The 19,277-nt window shown below is 42.1% G+C and overlaps 1 protein-coding gene and 11 non-coding genes across 12 annotated transcripts in view; 5 read left to right on the top strand and 7 right to left on the bottom strand.

Moving 5' to 3' along the window:
* LOC115186454 (zinc finger protein 271-like) overlaps positions 1–19,277 on the bottom strand; it is a gene marked incomplete at its 3' end in the record, with an annotated part of 264,983 nt that overhangs the window by 148,599 nt on the left and 97,107 nt on the right. The gene's annotated exons all lie outside the window — the stretch shown is intronic.
* Positions 230–302, bottom strand: trnav-aac (transfer RNA valine (anticodon AAC)). Its single transcript has one exon. It is a non-coding gene; the product is annotated as a tRNA-Val (tRNA).
* On the bottom strand, positions 444–516 carry trnav-uac (transfer RNA valine (anticodon UAC)). The gene has a single exon. It is a non-coding gene; the product is annotated as a tRNA-Val (tRNA).
* Positions 651–723, bottom strand: trnav-aac (transfer RNA valine (anticodon AAC)). The gene has a single exon. It is a non-coding gene; the product is annotated as a tRNA-Val (tRNA).
* Positions 3,193–3,265, bottom strand: trnav-uac (transfer RNA valine (anticodon UAC)). The gene has a single exon. It is a non-coding gene; the product is annotated as a tRNA-Val (tRNA).
* On the top strand, positions 3,720–3,792 carry trnav-cac (transfer RNA valine (anticodon CAC)). The gene has a single exon. It is a non-coding gene; the product is annotated as a tRNA-Val (tRNA).
* Positions 4,339–4,411, top strand: trnav-cac (transfer RNA valine (anticodon CAC)). The gene has a single exon. It is a non-coding gene; the product is annotated as a tRNA-Val (tRNA).
* Positions 8,534–8,606, top strand: trnav-cac (transfer RNA valine (anticodon CAC)). The gene has a single exon. It is a non-coding gene; the product is annotated as a tRNA-Val (tRNA).
* trnav-uac (transfer RNA valine (anticodon UAC)) lies at positions 9,170–9,242 on the top strand. Its single transcript has one exon. It is a non-coding gene; the product is annotated as a tRNA-Val (tRNA).
* trnav-uac (transfer RNA valine (anticodon UAC)) lies at positions 9,593–9,665 on the top strand. Its single transcript has one exon. It is a non-coding gene; the product is annotated as a tRNA-Val (tRNA).
* trnav-aac (transfer RNA valine (anticodon AAC)) lies at positions 17,912–17,984 on the bottom strand. The gene has a single exon. It is a non-coding gene; the product is annotated as a tRNA-Val (tRNA).
* trnav-aac (transfer RNA valine (anticodon AAC)) lies at positions 18,333–18,405 on the bottom strand. The gene has a single exon. It is a non-coding gene; the product is annotated as a tRNA-Val (tRNA).

Here is a 19,277-nt window from a genome sequence, read left to right as displayed (position 1 = left end):
TGTGTCAATGAGCGTTGTTTCCGCCCGGTTTCGAACCAGGGACCTTTCGCGTGTGAAGCAAACGTGATAACTACTACACTACAGAAACTGCTGCTACAATTGGCTGCAAGGAGTAAACCGAATTTTACTGATATTCATGGCACGTGTTCAAATTTCAAAAATTAGGAATTTATGAAAATAACTATTCTCTGTTAAAAGTACAGTACCTACTGCACGTGACAAAGAGCACTGTTTCCGCCCGGTTTCGAACCGAGGACCTTTCGCGTGTTAAGCAAACGTGATAACCACTACACTACAGAAACTGCTGCTACATTTAGCTACAAGGAGTAAACCGAATTTTACAGATATTCATGGCACGTATTCGAATTTCCAAAATACAGAATTTATGAAAATAACTTTTCTCTGTTAAAAGTACAGTACCTACTGCACTTGTCAAAGAGCACTGTTTCTGCACGGTTTCGAACCGAGGACCTTTCGCGTGTAAAGCAAACGTGATAACCACTACACTACAGAAACTGCTATCTAATTTTTCTGCAAGGAGTAATCCGAATTTTACAGATATTCATGGCACGTATTCGAATTTCCAAAATAAACAATTATTGAAATTCTCTGTTACCACTATGGTACTTCTTGAATGTGTCAATGAGCGTTGTTTCCGCCCGGTTTCAAACCAGGGACTTTTCGCGTGTTAAGCGAACGTGATAACCACTACACTACAGAAACTGCTGCTACATTTAGCTACGAGGAGGAAACCGAATTTTACAGATATTCATGGCACGTATTCGAATTTCCAAAATAAGGCATTAATGAAATTCTCTGTTACCGCTATAGTAATTCTTGAATGTGTCAATGAGCATCGTTTCCGCCCGGTTTCCAACCAGGGACCTTTCGCATGTGAAGCAAACGTGATAACCACTACACTACAGAAACTGCTGCTAAAATTATCTGCAAGGAGTAAACCGAATTTTACAGATATTCATGGCATGTATTCGAATTTCCAAAATACAGAATTTATGAAAATAACTATTCTCTGTCAAAAGTACAGTACCTACTGCACGTGTCAAAGAGCACTATTTCCACCCGTTTTGATTCGAGGACCTTTCGCGTGTAAAGCGAACGTGATAACCACTACACTACAGAAACTGCTGCTACAATTAGCTGCAAGGAGTAAAGCGAATTTTACAGATATTCATGGCACGTATTTGAATTTCCAAAATACAGAATTTATGAAAATAACTCTTCTCTGTTAAAAGTACAGTACCTACTGCACGTGACAAAGAGCACTGTTTCCGCCCGGTTTCGAACCGAGGACCTTTCGCGTGTTAAGCCAACGTGATAACCAATACACTACAGAAACTGCTGATACATTTAGCTGCAAGGAGTAAACCGAATTTTACAGATATTCATGGCACGTATTCGAATTTCCAAAATAAGGCATCAATGAAAATCTCTGTTACCGCTATAGTACTTCTTTAATTTGTCAATGAGCGTTGTTTCCGCCCGGTTTCGAACCAGGGACCTTTCGCGTGTGAAGCAAACGTGATAACTACTACACTACAGAAACTGCTGCTACAATTAGCTGCAAGGAGTAAACCGAATTTTACTGATATTCATGGCACGTGTTCAAATTTCAAAAATTAGGAATTTATGAAAATAACTATTCTCTGTTAAAAGTACAGTACCTACTGCACGTGACAAAGAGCACTGTTTCCGCCCGGTTTCGAACCGAGGACCTTTCGCGTGTTAACCAAACGTGATAACCACTACACTACAGAAACTGCTGCTACGTTTTGCTACAAGGAGTAAACTTAATTTTACAGATATTCATGGCACGTATTCGAATTTCCAAAATAAGGCATTAACGAATTTCTCTGTTACCACTATGATACTTCTTGAATGTGTCATTGAGCGTTGTTTCCGAACGGTTTCGAACCAAGGACTTTTCGCATGTGAAGCAAACGTGATAACCACTACACTACAGAAACTGCTGCTACATTTATCTACAAGGAGTAAACCGAATTTTACAGATATTCATGGAATGTATTTGAATTTACAAAATACAGAATTTATGAAATTAACTATTCTCTGTTAAAAGTATAGTGCCTACTGCACGTCTCAAAGAGCACTGTTTCCGCCCTGTTTCGAACCGAGGACTTTTCACGTGTGAAGCAAACGTGATAACCACTACACTACACAAACTGCTGCTACAATTATCTGCAAGGAGTAAACCGAATTTTACAGATATTCATGGCACGCTTTCAAATTTCCAAAATTAGGCATTTATGAAAATAACATTTCTCTGTTAAAAGTACAGTACCTTACTGGACGTGTCAAAGAGCACTGTTTCCACCCGGTTTCAAACCTAGGACCTTTCGCGTCCTCGGTTCGACGTGATAACCACTAGACTACAGAAACTGCTGCTACAATTAGCTGCAAGGACTAAACCGAATTTTACCGATATTCATGGCATATATTCGAATTTACAAAATAAGTCATTAATGAATTTCTCTGTTATCACTATGATACTTCTTGAATGTGTCTATTAGCGTTGTTTCCACCGGGTTTCGAACCGAGGACTTTTCGCGTGTTATGCTAACATGATAACCACGACACTACAGAAACTGCTGCTACATTTAAATACGAGGAGGAAACCAAATTTTACTGATATTCATGGCACGTATTGGAATTTCAAAAATACAGAATTTATGAAAATAACTTTTCTCTGTTAAAAGTACGTTACCTACTGCACGTGTCAAAGAGCACTGTTTCCACCCGGTTTCGAACCGAGGACCTTTCGCGTGTTAAGCAAACGTGATAACCACTACACTACAAAAACTGCTGCTACAGTTTGCTACAAGGAGTAAACCGAATTTTACTGATATTCATGGCATGTGTTCAAATTTCCAAAATTAGGTATTTATGAAAATAATTATTCTCTGTTAAAAGTATAGTACCTACTGCACGTGTTAAAGAGCACTGTTTCCACCCGTTTTTCGAACCGAGGACATTTCGCGTGTAAAGCGATTGTGATAGCCACTAGACTACAGTAACTGCTGCTTGATTTTTCTGCAAGAAGTAAACCGAATTTTACAGATATTCATGGCACGTAATCGAATTTCCAAAATAAGGCATTTATGAAAATAATTATTCTCTGTTTAAAGTACAGTACCTACTGCATGTGTCAAAGAGCACTGTTTCTGCCCGGTTTCAAACCAAGGACCTTTCGCGTGTAAAGCGAATGTGATAGCCACTACACTACAGAAACTGCTGGTACAATTAGCTGCAAGGAGTAAACCGAATTTTACCGATATTCATGGCACGTATTCTAATTTCCAAAATAAGGCATTAACGAATTTCTCTGTTACCACTATGATACTTCTTTAATGTGTCATTGAGCGTTGTTTCCGACCGGTTTCGAACCGAGGACCTTTCGCGTGTTAAGCAAACATGATAACCACTACACTACAAAAACTGCTGCTACATTTTGCTACAAGGAGTAAACCGAATTTTACAGATATTCATGGCACGTATTCGAATTTCCAAAATACAGAATTTATGAAAATAACTATTCTCTGTTAAAAGTACAGTGCCTACTGCACGTGACAAAGAGCACTGTTTCCACCCGGTTTCGAACCGAGGACCTTTCGCGTGTTAAGCGAACGTGATAAACACTACACCACAGAAACTGCTGCTACAATTATCTGATAATTGTAGCAGCAGTTTCTGTAGTGTAGTGGTTATCACGTTTGCTTCACACGCGAAAGGTCCCTGGTTCGAAACCGGGCGGAAACAACGCTCATTGACACATTCAATTAGTACCACAGAGAATTTCATGAATCCCTTATTTTGGAAATTCGAATACGTTCCATGAATATCTTTAAAATTCGGTTTACTCCTTGCAGATAATTGTAGCAGCAGTTTCTGTGGTGTAGTGTTTATCACGTTCGCTTCACACACGAAAGGTTCCTGGTTCGAAACCAGCGGAAACAATGCTAATTGACACATTCAAGAAGTATCATAGTGATAACAGAGAAATTAATTAATGACTTATTTTGGAAATTCGAATACGTGCCATGAATATCGGTAAAATTCTGTTTACTCCTTGCAGCTAATTGTAGCAGCAGTTTCTGTAGTCTAGTGGTTATCACGTCGAACCGAGGACGTGAAAGGTCCTCGGTTCGAAACCGGGTGGAAACAGTGCTCTTTGACACGTGCAGTAGGTACTGTACTTTTAACAGAGAAAAGTTATTTTCATAAATTCTGTATTTTGGAAATTCGAATACGTGCCATGAATATCTATAAAATTCGGTTTACTCCTTGCAGATAATTGTAGCAGCAGTTTCTGTAGTGTAGTGGTTATCACATTTGCTTCACACGCGAAAGGTCCCTGGTTCGAAACCGGGCGGAAACAACGATCATTGACACTTTCAAGAAGTACTATAGCGGTAACAGAGAATTTCATTAATGCCTTATTATGGAAATTCGAATACGTGCCATGAATATCTGTAAAATTCAGTTTACTCCTTGTAGCAAAATGTAGCAGCAGTTTCTGTAGTGTAGTGGTTATCACGTTTGCTTAACACGCGAAAGGTCCTCCGTTCGAAACCGGGTGGAAACAGTGCTCTTTGACACGTCCAGTAAGGTACTGTACTTTTAACAGAGAGAAGTTATTTTCATAAATTCTGTATTTTGGAAATTCCAATACGTGCCATGAATATCGGTAAAATTCTGTTTCCTCCTCGTAGCTATCGGTAGCAGCAGTTTCTGTAGTGTAGTGGTTATCACGTTCGCTTAACAAGCGAAAAGTCTTTGGTTCGAAACCGGTCGGAAACAACTCTCAATGACATATTCAAGAAGTATCATAGTGGTAACAGAGAAATTCGTTAATGCCTTATTTTGGAAATTCGAATACGTGCCATGAATATCGGTAAAATTCGGTTTACTCCTTGCAGCTAATTGTAGAAGCAGTTTCTGTAGTGTAGTGGTTTTCATGTTTGCTTAACACGCGAAAGGTCCTCGGATCGAAACCGGGCGGAAACAGTGCTCTTTAACACGTGCAATAGGTACTTTACTTATAACAGAGAATAGTTATTTTCATAAATACCTATTTTTTTGAAATTTGAACACGTGCCATGTATATCAGTAAAATTCGGTTTACTCCTTGCAAGATAATTGTAGCAGCAGTTTCTGTAGTGTAGTGGTTATCACGTTTGCTTCACACGCGAAAGGTCCCTACACTACAGAACAGGGCTCCGGGCAGCCGAGCGGAAATGGAGGAAAACTCGCCTCCCTGTGGACCTCGCATCCTTTCACTCCCTCCTCTCTACATTTTCCTCTTCTGTATCTGCTGCTATAGCCACTTTCTACCACTCTAAATTCCAAGCATCTGCCTCTAACCCTATGAAGCTTTTTGCTACCTTCTCCTCCCTCCTGAATCCTCCTCCCCCTCCCCCCCTCCTCCCTCACTGCGGATGACTTCGTCAACCATTTTGAAAAGAAGGTTGACGACATTCGATCCTCGTTTGCTAAGTCAAGCGACACCGCTGGTCCTGCTCACACTGCCCTACCCTGTGCTTTGACCTCTTTCTCCCCTCTCTCTCCAGATGAAATCTCGCGTCTTGTGACGGCCGTCCGCCCAACAACCTGCCCACTTGACCCTATCCCCTCCTCTCTTCTCCAGACCATTTCCGGAGACCTTCTCCCCTACCTCACCTCGCTCATCAACTCATCCTTGACCGCTTGCTACGTCCCTTCCGTCTTCAAGAGAGCGAGAGTTGCACCCCTTCTGAAAAAACCTACACTCGATCCCTCCGATGTCAACAACTACAGACCAGTATCCCTTCTTTCTTTTCTCTCCAAAACTCTTGAACGTGCCGTCCTTGGCCAGCTCTCCTGCTATCTCTCTCAGAACGACCTTCTTGATCCTAATCAGTCAGGTTTCAAGACTGGGCATTCAACTGAGACTGCTCTTCTCTGTGTCACGGAGGCTCTCCGCACTGCTAAAGCTAACTCTCTCTCCTCTGCTCTCATCCTTCTAGACCTATCTGCTGCCTTTGATACTGTGAACCATCAGATCCTCCTCTCCACCCTCTCCGAGCTGGGCATCTCCGGCGCGGCCCACGCTTGGATTGCGTCCTACCTGACAGGTCGCTCCTACCAGGTGGCGTGGCGAGAATCTGTCTCCGCACCACGTGCTCTCACCACTGGTGTCCCCCAGGGCTCTGTTCTAGGCCCTCTCCTATTCTCGCTATACACCAAGTCACTTGGCTCTGTCATATCCTCACACGGTCTCTCCTATCATTGCTATGCAGACGACACACAATTAATCTTCTCCTTTCCCCCTTCTGACAACCAGGTGGCGAATCGCATCTCTGCATGTCTGGCAGACATATCAGTGTGGATGACGGATCACCACCTCAAGCTGAACCTCTGCAAGACGGAGCTGCTCTTCCTCCCGGGGAAGGACTGCCCGTTCCATGATCTCGCCATCACGGTTGACAACTCCCTTGTGTCCTCCTCCCAGAGTGCTAAGAACCTTGGCGTGATCCTGGACAACACCCTGTCGTTCTCCACTAACATCAAGGCGGTGACCCGATCCTGTAGGTTCATGCTCTACAACATTCGCAGAGTACAACCCTGCCTCACACAGGAAGCGGCGCAGGTCCTAATCCAGGCACTTGTCATCTCCCGTCTGGATTACTGCAACTCGCTGTTGGCTGGGCTCCCTGCCTGTGCCATCAAACCCCTACAACTCATCCAGAACGCCGCAGCCCGTCTGGTGTTCAACCTTCCCAAGTTCTCTCACGTCACCCCGCTCCTCCGCTCTCTCCACTGGCTTCCAGTTGAAGCTCGCATCCGCTACAAGACCATGGTGCTTGCCTACGGAGCTGTGAGGGGAACGGCACCTCCGTACCTTCAGGCTCTGATCAGGCCCTACACCCAAACAAGGGCACTGCGTTCATCCACCTCTGGCCTGCTCGCCTCCCTACCTCTGAGGAAGCACAGTTCCCGCTCAGCCCAGTCAAAACTGTTCGCCGCTCTGGCACCCCAATGGTGGAACAAGCTCCCTCTCGATGCCAGGACAGCGGAATCAATCACCACCTTCCGGAGACACCTGAAACCCCACCTCTTTAAGGAAGAATACCTGGGATAGGATAAAGTAATCCTTCTAACCCCCCCCCCCCTTTAAAAGATTTAGATGCACTATTGTAAAGTGGTTGTTCTACTGGATATTATAGGTGAATGCACCAATTTGTAAGTCGCTCTGGATAAGAGCGTCTGCTAAATGACTTAAATGTAAAATGTAAATGTAAATGTCCCTGGTTCGAAACCGGGCGGAAACAACGCTCATTGACATATTCAAGAAGTACTATCGCGGTAACAGAGAATTTCATTAATGCCTTATTTTGGAAATTTGAATACGTGCCATGAATATCTGTAAAATTCGGTTTACTCCTTGTCGCAAAATATAGTAGCAGTTTCTGTAGTGTAGTGGTTATCATGTTTGCTTAACACGTGAAAGGTCCTCGGTTCGAAACCGGGTGGAAACAGTGCTCTTTGACACGTGCAGTAGGTACTGTACTTTTAACAGAGAAAAGTTATTTTCATAAATTCTGTATTTTGGAAATTCGAATACGTGCCATGAATATCTGTAAAATTCGGTTTACTGCTTGCAGAAAGTTGTAGCAGCAGTTTCTGTAGCGTAGTGGTTATCAAGTTTGCTTCACACGCGAAAGGTCCCTGGTTCGAAACCGGGTGGAAACAATGCTCATTGACACATTCAAGAAGTACTATAGCGGTAACAGAGAATTTCATTAATGCCTTATTTTGGAAATTCGAATACGTGCCATGAATATCTGTAAAATTCAGTTTAATCCTTGTAGCTAACTGTAGCAGCAGTTTCTGTAGTGTAGTGGTTATCACGTTTGCTTAACATGCGAAAAGTCCTCGGTTCGAAACCTGGCGGAAACAGTGCTCTTTGACACGTGCAGTAGGCACTATACTTTTAACAGAGAATAGTTATTTTCATAAATTCTGTATTTTGGAAATTCGAATACGTGCCATGAATATCTGTAAAGTTCGGTTTACTCCTTGTAGATAAATGTAGCAGCAGTTTCTGTAGTGTAGTGGTTATCACGTTTGCTTCACATGCTAAAAGTCTTTGGTTCAAAACCAGTCGGAAACAACGCTCAATGACACATTCAAGAAGTATCGTAGTGGTAACAGAGAAATTCGTTAATGCCTTATTTTGGAAATTCGAATACGTGCCATGAATATCAGTAAAATTCGGTTTACTCCTTGTAGCTAAATGTAGCAGCAGTTTCTGTAGTGTAGTGGTTATCAAGTTCGCTTCACACGCAAAAGGTCCTCGGATCGAAACCGGGCGGAAACGGTTCTCTTTAACGCGTGCAGTAGGTACTTTACTTTAAACAGAGAATAGTTATTTTCATAAATACCTAATTTTGGAAATTTGAACACGTGCCATAAATATCAGTAAAATTCGGTTTACTCCTTGCAGCTAATTGTAGTACTAGTTTCTGTGGTGTAGTGGTTATCACGTTCGCTTCACACGCGAAAAGTCCCTGGTTCGAAACCGGGTGGAAACAGTACTCTTTGACACGTCCAGTAAGGTACTGTACTTTTAACAGAGAAAAGTTATTTTCATAAATTCTGTATTTTGGAAATTCGAATATGTGCCATGAATATCAGTAAAATTCGGTTTCCTCCTCGTAGCTAAATGTAGCAGCAGTTTCTGTAGTGTAGTGGTTGTCACGTTTGCTTAACATGCGAAAAGTCCTCGGTTCGAAACCGGGCGGAAATAGTGCTCTTTGACACGTGCAGTAGGCACTATACTTTTAACAGAGAATAGTTATTATCATAAATTCTGTATTTTGGAAATTCGAATACGTGCCATGAATATCAGTAAAATTCGGTTTACTCCTTGTAGATAAATGTAGCAGCAGTTTCTGTAGTGTAGTGGTTATCATGTTTGCTTCACATGCGAAAAGTCTTTGGTTCGAAACCGGTCGGAAACAACGCTCATTGACACATTCAAGAAGTACTATAGCGGTAACAGAGAATTTCATTAATGCCTTATTTTGGAAATTCGAATACGTGCCATGAATATCTGTAAAATTCGGTTTACTCCTTGCAGAAAAATCAAGCAGCAGTTTCTGTAGTGTAGTGGTTATCACGTTCGCTTTACATGCGAAAGGTCCTAGGTTTGAAACCGGGCGGAAACAGTGCTCTTTGACACGTGCAGTAGGTACTGTACTTTTAACAGAGAATAGTTATTTTCATAAATGCCTAATTTTGGAAATTTGAACGCGTGCCATGAATATCTGTAAAATTCGGTTTACTCCTTGTAGCTAAATGTAGCAGCAGTTTCTGTGGTGTAGTGGTTATCACGTTTGCTTCACAAAGGCGAAAAGTCCCTGGTTCGAAACCGGGCGTGGACAACGCTCATTGACACATTCAAGAAGTATCATAGTGGTAACAGAGAAATTCATTAATGCCTTATTTTGGAAATTCGAATACGTGCCGTGAATATCGGTAAAATTCGGTTTACCACTTGCAGAAAGACCGAGCAGCGGTTTCTGTAGTGTAGTGGTTATCACGTTAGCTTTACACGCGAAAGGTCCTCGGTTCGAAACCGGGCGGAAACAGTGCTCTTTGACACGTGTTGATGATCAGTTACTTGAGAAGGAGACCAAGTCAGGACGCTGGACCGGGTGGATTCAATTATAGTAAGGCATTTTATTATGAGACGAAGATATTCGGCAAAGCGTGCACGGACTCCTTCGTTTAGCTCATAGGGAACTAGCGGAAGAGAGCGCCGAAACATGGTGTGCATCCAATTTATACAATGAAATAACAGTGTGTTGACGTAGGTTGAGTCTAGTAGGTCCGCTCTCCTGACTGGTCGATGAGTGGAGGGACGGTCCATTCTCCAGGTGGTGTCGACTTCCCATTGGCCCTGGGCAGTGTCCTTTGTCCTCGGAGTCCAACACCCCTAAGTGTGTTTTTCTGCTAATTCGTGTCTGGTTGGTTATGATATTCATGGAATGTTGTTTTTTACACCAGTGGTCAGTTCGTGTGGCTAGGGCGCTTTCATGTCTTGACATTTTTGTGTGAGTGCTTAAGTCAGCCATCTGTCTCTGGGTGTGGTCGTGATTGGTATCAGTTGGTTGCTCAATATGTCTCTGGAATTTTGTTGTGTGCTGTTGTGAAGCATGTTGTGCAAATGCCCTCCTTATATATCATTAGGTAAAACGTTAGATTATCTTTATTACAAATCCCCCTCTTCACGTCTGCAAGACGTGACAAAGAAAAAGGGGAACAGGCTTGCTCGGCGGTAGGTACTTGTCGTCTCATTGATCTGAACTTTCACTCGGTCCGTAGCTCACCATCTGCTCCGTTATCATCTCTCTAAAGTTCTGGTTATTAAACCTCTTGCACACGGGACCAAACAACAACCACACAACCCAAACACACTCATACAGGTTAAAGCAGCCCATAATACAGTTCTTGCAACACTTTTCCATTTCCCAAACATGAGCTGTGTTATCAGAAATGTACGTACAGTAATGAACCTAATCATTCTACCTACACCATCCTCTTTGCCCGTAACCTATCGAGAGTCAGTCTATTTTACCAGGTCATGAGGGAGGTGGCGGATAATTGGTCAGAGAACCTCTTTACTGCATCCCCGGTTTCATTCATAAATCTCTGTTGATTATAAAAGATGTCATTCATTCAATCCACATTTCTATTTATTGTCAACTACCAAAATAATGTAGTGTTAATGCCTTCACATATTTGATTCATAACTTTGTATTCATCTGGAACCTCCCTGAGGATGCCAATAGCATCCATCTAGACAAAGCCATTCCCATCCTTATCAAAACTCCTCCTGTACCTACTTTAGCCTCCTATAACTGGTCTCTTATCACTAATTCAAACTGGTTGGACCAATAACCCCAGGGCGCAAGTTCCTAACCACCCTTTGTGGTAATTCTTGTCGTATGCGTCCTTTGCTGGTACTAGCCCACCCTTCATCAGCCATAGGTGCTATGAGGTTACACATTTTCTCCTGTGCTTTCAAACCTAAGTCAGTCACATTAACAATTACCTTTCCAGCCGTTAAAATCATCTCAATTCTCGGTGCCATTCTTGTATCTATAACACTGGTGCTCATCAGGAATCCAGGTGAACCGAGGTGGGTTGGCTGAGTACTTCAATCTGGCCAACCCCAATTCCTGTACAGTTGTCTGCTTCCCCAGGAAATTGTTTAATGTTTACCTAAAATTCTACATCTTGATCTTCTTTGATTCCTTATTCTGTACGTCACTCATCAGTGTATTATATAGTTTATCTTCTACTTCTTCTCAATGACAACGGTATCGTATGATTAGTACCCGAAGGTGTTGGATCTGAATGTATCAGAAAGATTAGATTATGATGCAGCTCAGAGCCTCTACTCTTCCCAAAAACCGTCAACCCTCTCCTGCCCTTAGTCGATCTGCTAGGTACCACCCCATACTCACACCTCTAGGAGCACACACAGTGATGAACGGTCGGGATAGGAAATCTTCGTTAAGGAGGTAACCCCCGGACCTTATTGGTTCTCGGTTCTTCTCCTAACTCTGTGTGTGATCATCAGTGCTCATATGTGTACATACCTTCTTGCAGTGGGTAACGTGGACCCATGTGACTCTCTCAGCTTTTCTAATGGCAAAGGCAGTGGTTTAGCAGAACCTGGTATGGGCCTTCCCAACTGTGTTGCTTCCAGTTTTTTCTCCTCAGGGACTGGATCCACACCCAGTCTCCTGGTTGGATTGAGTGAATCACCTTCTCCTGTAATTCACCTGTTGGACACAAATTCTTGGACATACGGGTTTGGTTAACAAACAGTCTTCTCATGTGCTCTGCCAGTATATCTTTAATTTCTATGCCTACCTGTTCTGGTCTCTCTAACTCTGGCATTCTATAGGCTCTACCTGATTAGCTAATCTGTCATTCATTCTTTAAAGAGATATATCCCAGTAAACCAACTCTAGGGATAATATCTTGACCTAATATTCTAGCTACCATAATCATGTCCACCAAGTAAGTTGGGAACGCTTCTACCCATTTGCTATATTCTACAAAAAATGTTTTTGTTTAAGTAATTATTCTAACCTGTTCTATTGCCTGCCCTACCATACTCCCCCTATTTATACATGGCTCAGGCCATGTATCAATATTGCTGCATATCTAAACAGTGTCTTTGGTAAGGTTAGTAAATTATCCTTATGTCAGCCCTTCTCTTGTAGGATTGCCCCCTTTCATTTTCCACATGTCCAATTCTCCCTGGGGCATTCCTCCTTAGCTACCCTGTAACAATTCTCTATCAAGTGTCTTATCTTCTTTAAGATTTAACTACTTTCCATTAAATTATCATATATTTTCCTAGCGAATTTTACCAAACATAAACTTCAAATCAAAACTAAAATACATGCCTGCCAATGGAGCCGATAGTCTCTCCATGAATTAATATCCTAAAGCTAAGTGAACCAAATTCTCTCCATGAATTAATATCCTAAAGCTAAGTGAACCAAATTCTCTTCCTATCTACTCCTGCTGGCCCCCTTTCTTTCTTCCTGCTACTCCCCAACCCTCAAGGTTACAGCAGTGCAGGGGAGGATCTCTCTGTCTGCCCTTCTATCTGTCTCCAGCTTTTTCTCATAACAGAAAGTATCAAATCTGGGTTGTTTCCAAATATTGACTAAATGTCTCATTGTCTCCTTGGTTGCACTCCTGAACTTTAGAAAAATCAACCCGTCTAGATATTGCATATCTACTTACATTTATCTCGATACCCTCAATAATCCTGGATCACCTAAAGATGTCATGTATCCCTGTCCTGTTGACATAAGTCTACCATTATTAAACTTATTCACAACAAAATATAGTAATACTAGTATATCAATTTCACAGCCTTGTTGTGTTAAATCTCTTACACTGAATTCAACAACAGCTGACTTTCTAAGGGAAAATAAACGTATCTAGATCATGTAAAAAATACCCCTGCTACTGGTCAAAATATTTTCAAATCACATAATCAGATCAAAATGACTCATCTGATTTACTCCACCCAGAAAAAATATTTTACCCTTATTGTTCTAGGAAAATAGACTTAAGGAAGCCTACCCTTAGTCTAAGGCTTTACCCTTTTAGTCCTATCATTGGTTCAAATTATCAATTGTGTCTAAGAGCTTTAACTCCATCATTATTATCAGTTCTACAAATTCCCTTAAAATCAATATCACCAATGCCCTTAAATTCACCATCCAAATGGCTTTTCAATGTGGCTGATCAGACCACACAGGAAAAGTCACCAGAGGGGTTAAAAAGTCATACCACCCTTTCAGAACCGTGTTTCTTACTACATTAAACAAATTAAAGCTTAAGAACTTTATCTACATTTGTATCCCAGGTTCCCAGAACATCCCTTATCAAAAGAATTTCGTGTGTTTATTAAAACTCAGAAAACAAAACTTCCAAAATGCCATGTGTGTATACCCCTTTAAGATATCCTGTCCCTAGGATTTTTTCCAAAGACAGTTAAGCGCTCCTTTTTCCATAAAATAACCACTTTGTCAGCATTTCCTCATACTACACCGATTCAAAAACCCAAACGTTAACTACAAACCAAACCTAAAAATACTTTATAATTCCATTATACTCCCCCCGGTCATTAGTTTTAAACTTACTTGAACATGCGCTACCCTTGGATACAATACTGTACTTCAAACCTATTAAACTCCCCTACTTTAACATACTACTTAACTAATTTAACCCAAGATTGCTTAAAACCTTAAACCCCTTCAGTTTGTCTGCAAACCGGCCCATTCTGTTTGCTAAGAATACCCTGCCATTATACACAACTGTGTTTAATGGGCACCGTCCCTGTAAAAATAAAATTAACTCCACCTGCAATTCACTTTACTAACTTAATATTTTTCCATGCAATGTTCAAATCACTGGTGTCAATTAACGAATCAACATTCTCCACCAGTGAGAGCTCCTAAGGATACTCCGGCAATGATTATGAAAATAACAAAACAGGGGAGCTGATATCCCCAGCCTCTCCCAGGGAGGGAGATAACCCGACCCTGGGCGTGGCGCCTTAGGTCGTGGAAACGGGAGCTGTGGTCCCATTTTCCCCAACTAAGGTTTCAGTGGTTGGAATCGAATTTTAGGGCGCGCAAATCGGCCCTGGTTTCAGTCAAAGTTCTGGAAGGGGTTGGGGCCGGAGTGCAGTGTGTAAGGTGGTGCCAAGGCGCGCCTGGTTTGCCTTTGACCTGGACAGAGTGTGAAGTAACTTCCTTCACTTCGTACGGTCCAGTCCACCTGGGTTCCAGCCACTTTCTCTTGTGGACTTTGACCCTCACCCAGTCCCCAACTTTTACCTTCAGTGGTGGCGAGTCTCCCGACAGCTCCCCCTCTTGGACATTGCGGATCTGTGTTGAGAGAGCTGCAGACAGTTCCGTCAGTTTTCTCACATAGTCAGACATTCCAATCCTCAGCACATCAAGAGGGGGCATATGACCTCCCTCCCTTGGTGGGCCAGGCATGACTCTCCCCGTCATTATCTCATGGGGAGAGAGATGGGTCCCCGCCCCTGGCGAGGCCCTCATGGCCATCAGTGCCAGTGGTAGGGCTTCCACCCAGGTTAGCTTCGAACCTGCACATACCTTAGCAATCTTAGCCTTAAGAGTTTGATTTGCACGTTCCGCTAGGCCCTGAGATTGTGGCCTGTACACTGACCCGAATTTGTGCACAATTCCAAACCTTTCCTCCACCTGTCTCAGGTGTTTATTGCTGAAATGGGATCCGTTTTCGGAACGGATTTGTCTCGGAACCCCATACCTAGGGATGAGGTCTCTTTGCAGCCATTTGATGACTGATTTGGCATCTTCCCGTGCCGTTGGTATTGCCTCTACCCACCTAGAGAACCTGTCTACCATTACCAGCAGGTACCTTTTTCCTCCCCCCACGTTATCTGCTCCCATGTCTGTGTAATCTATACTTATGTCTTGGAAACAGGCATTGGGTACTGGGTAAGCATATCTGGTTTTTTATATAGAAGCGCCCTTCTAGTCTCCTCTATAGCCCAAACTCCTATTCTCAATTCTGCTTCTGCCTTTTCTCTGTTCTTAGTCCCTTTTTTCTTAAACATATGCTTTCTGTTACCTTCTATCTCACCTTCTATTCCTTCCTGAACTGCCTCCTTCAAACCTTCCTCCATCACCATCAGCTGGCCTTTAGTGGGAGCTCCCCCGCTAAAATAGCCCGCCTGTGTCCATCTCAACTTCACTTCCTCCCACACTTTTCTTATTACTTTATATTGTTCCTCTCCTCCAGCTCTATCCTGTATTTTTTGTTCCAAATATTCGCTGAATTTAAGTTTGGTGGGCGGAATAGCTGCCATGTTATTATTTGTATAAATGTCCCTCTATCTTTGTATACTTAGCTCGTCGTTGGTCAAGACCAGCGATGTATTCACGGTGCTGACTCAGACTTATCTCTGGTGCCCCACCCTCGTAAACAAAGTTTTTTTGAAATATTAGGACTAATATTTTGAATAGGCTAAAACATTAACCCGGTCAATACCAACTCCCCGGTGATTACCCCAATTTGGTGTTCAATGTTATTTAGGTCCCCCGCAGTACTTGCAAATCAAATCCTCACTCAGTTCTATAGACAGACAGATCGCACACCCGGGCTGAAACCCAAACTATTGGTATAGTTTCGGACCTTCGGGGTACGTACAAACAAGCACACGCAAACAGGGCTGGAAACAAATTCCAGACGCACTGGAGGCGCACAAATCCCTCCCTAAACAAAGTCAAAACCGGAACTATTTCTAGATCTCCGGGACGAAACTAAACACGTTATTACAATGTACGGGACTTCCGACCAAAATTGGTTTATCTATCTACTTGCTATTTCAATTATTCCCTAAGCAAAGTCAAAACCGGAACCAGAATAAATTCCAGATCTCCGGGACGAAACTAAATAATTTTACAATGTACGGGGCTTCCGACCAAAATCGGTTTATCTATCTACTTGCTATTTCAATTATTCCCTAAGCAAAGTCAAAACCGGAACCAGAATAAATTCCAGATCTCCGGGACGAAACTAAATAATTTTACAATGTACGGGGCTTCTGACCAAAATCGGTTTATCTATCTACTTGCTATTTCAATTATTCCCTAAGCAAAGTCAAAACCGGAACCAGAATAAATTCCAGATCTCCGGGACGAAACTAAATAATTTTTAACAGGATTAATATGTTTTAGTTATATTTACTTTACTGAATCCGCTTGTTCTGAGTGTTCCCTTCTGGTCAGCTATTCCAGTAGGCCTTCTCTAGTTAGCAGATGTATACTATCAATATTTCGCCACACATGCTTTTAATTTAGCATGGGCGACCGACACACAATCTCTCTGTTCACTCTATTCACGATCTCTCTATTCCATTTTTATGTATCCGACTTTCTATTGATGTCCCTTATCCACACGCCACGGTGAATGGTCATAATCTCACGGTATACATTTGTACCAATCCCAGATTCTACTGATGCTACTTGGTATCAAGCCTATTACCACAAATATCCTTGTACTCAATATCCTTGTACCTTACATTTCGTTATTACAATCCTATACAATATTAACAGTAATTCATACTCACGCCCGGTACTTCTGATCAAAATTTGGATATGACTATAATACAATATGCAGATTTTTGTTTTAACAGGCTCTGCTTACCTTTTATTAGTCGAGCTCGTTGATCAGTTTCCCGGGGCAAGTAGAATCACCGATGGCTCCTGCAGACAGGTCACCCGTCCTCACGAGATTGTCCTGGACTTGTCCCCTCTCACATCAACCATCTATGGACCGAATTCAGAAGTATGAAACTATCCTCTGCTACCAAGTTTTGTTGATGATCAGTTACTTGAAAAGGAGACCAAGTCAAGACGCTGGACCGGGTGGATTCAATTATCGTAAGGCAGCTTTATTAAGAGACAAAGATATTTGGCAAAACGTGCACGGACTCGTTCTTTTAGCTCTTATGGAACTAGCGGAAGCGAGCCCCTACACATAGTGTGCATCTGTTTTATACAACATGATTGTAATGTAATGACGTATGTTGAGTCTTGTAGATTCGTCCTCCTGACTGGTCGATGAGTGGAGTTACGATCTGGTCTCGGGTCGGTATCCACTCCCCATTGGTCCATGAGTGTGTTCTTTGTTCCGCTGACCCAGCCCTCTGGGATGGGTTTGTGTGTGTGTGTGTGTACTTTGTGCTGAGTCCTTGTCTGTGTATCTCTGTAGTCACAAGATATTATTGCGAAACTGGACGTTGACCCCTGTGATCAGGTCATTTCCTATTTTATCAGTGCTGTGTAAGGTCTAATTCGGCCAATCTGTTTCTAGGTGTGCGTGTATAGCTAGTATCAGTTCAACACAGAATGTGTCTTTTGTATCAGCAGATAAGTGTTGCGCAATAGACCAGTTTATCAAATATATTTCTTAAAGAGTAAACCGAATTTTACAGATATTCATGGCACGTATTCGAATTTCCAAAATACAGAATTTATGAAAATAACTATTCTCTGTTAAAAGTACAGTGCCTACTGCACGTGACAAAGAGCACTGTTTCCACCCGGTTTCAAACCGAGGACCTTTCACGTGTTAAGCAAACGTGATTACCACTACACTACAGAAACTGCTGCTACATTTTGCTACAAGGAGTAAACCGAATTTTACAGATATTCATGGCACGTATTCGAATTTCCAAAACAAGTCATTAATGAATTTCTCTGTTATCACTATGATACTTCTTGAATATGTCAATTAGCGTTGTTTCCGCCTGGTTTCGAACCAGGGACCTTTCGCGTGTTAAGCAAACGTGATAACCACTAGACTACAGAAACCGCTTCTACAATTAGCTGCAAGGAGTAAACCGAATTTTACCGATATTCATGGCACGTATTCGAATTTCCAAAACAAGTCATTAATGAATTTCTCTGTTATCACTATGATACTTCTTGAATATGTCAATTAGCGTTGTTTCCGCGTGGTTTCGAACCAGGGACCTTTCGCGTGTGAAGCAAAAGTGATAACCACTATACTACAGAAACTGCTGCTACATTTAGCTACAAGGAGTAAACCGAATTTTACAGATATTCATGGCACGTATTCGAATTTCCAAAATACAGAATTTATGAAAATAACTATTCTCTGTTAAACGTATAGTGCCTACTGCACGTGTCAAAGAGCACTGTTTCCGCCCGGTTTCGAACCGAGGACCTTTCGCGTGTTAAGCGAACGTGATTACCACTACACTACAGAAACTGCTGCTACATTTAGCTACAAGGAGTAAACCGAATTTTACTGATATTCATGGCACATATTCAAACTTCCAAAATACAGAATTTATGAAAATAACTTTTCTCTGTTAAAAGTACAGTACCTTACTGGACGTGTCAAAGAGCACTGTTTCCACCCGGTTTCGAACCGAGGACGTTTGGCGTGTTAAGCGAACGTGATAACCACTACACTACAGAAACTGCTGATACATTTTTCTACAAGGAGTAAACCGAATTTTACAGATATTCATGGCACGTATTCGAATTTCCAAAATAAGGCATTTATGAAAATAACAATTCTCTGTTTAAAGTACATTACCTACTGCATGTGTCAAAGAGCACTGTTTCTGCCCGGTTTCAAACCGAGGACCTTTCTCTTGTAAAGCAAATGTGATAACCACTACAGTACAGAAACTGCTGGTACAATTAGCTGCAAGGAGTAAACCGAATTTTAAAGATATTCATGGCAGGTATTCGAATTTCCAAAATAAGGAATTATTGAAATTCTTTGTAACCACTACGGTACTTCTTGAATTTGTCAATGAGCGTTGTTTCCGCCTGGTTTCGAACCAGGGACCTTTCGCGTGTGAAGCAAATGTGATTCCAATACGTGCCATGAATTTTTTTTTTCAAACAGAAATTTGCTTCGTGCAACTCCAACTCTAAAAAGTTCTGGGACATTGTAAAGTCCATGGAGAAGAAGAACACCTCCTCCCAACTGCCCACTGCACTGAGGATAGGAAACTCTGTCACCACCGATAAGCCCACTATAATTGAGAATTTCAATAAGCATTTTTCTACGGCTGGCCATGCTTTCCACCTAACTACCCCTACTGCATTCAACAGCACTGCACCCCC

Source organism: Salmo trutta, unplaced genomic scaffold, assembly GCF_901001165.1.
Source record: "Salmo trutta unplaced genomic scaffold, fSalTru1.1, whole genome shotgun sequence".
In the NCBI taxonomy this organism is placed as follows: domain Eukaryota; kingdom Metazoa; phylum Chordata; class Actinopteri; order Salmoniformes; family Salmonidae; genus Salmo; species Salmo trutta.
The sequence above is the reverse complement of the archived record's forward strand: the minus strand, read 5'-3'. Positions and strand labels throughout refer to the sequence as shown.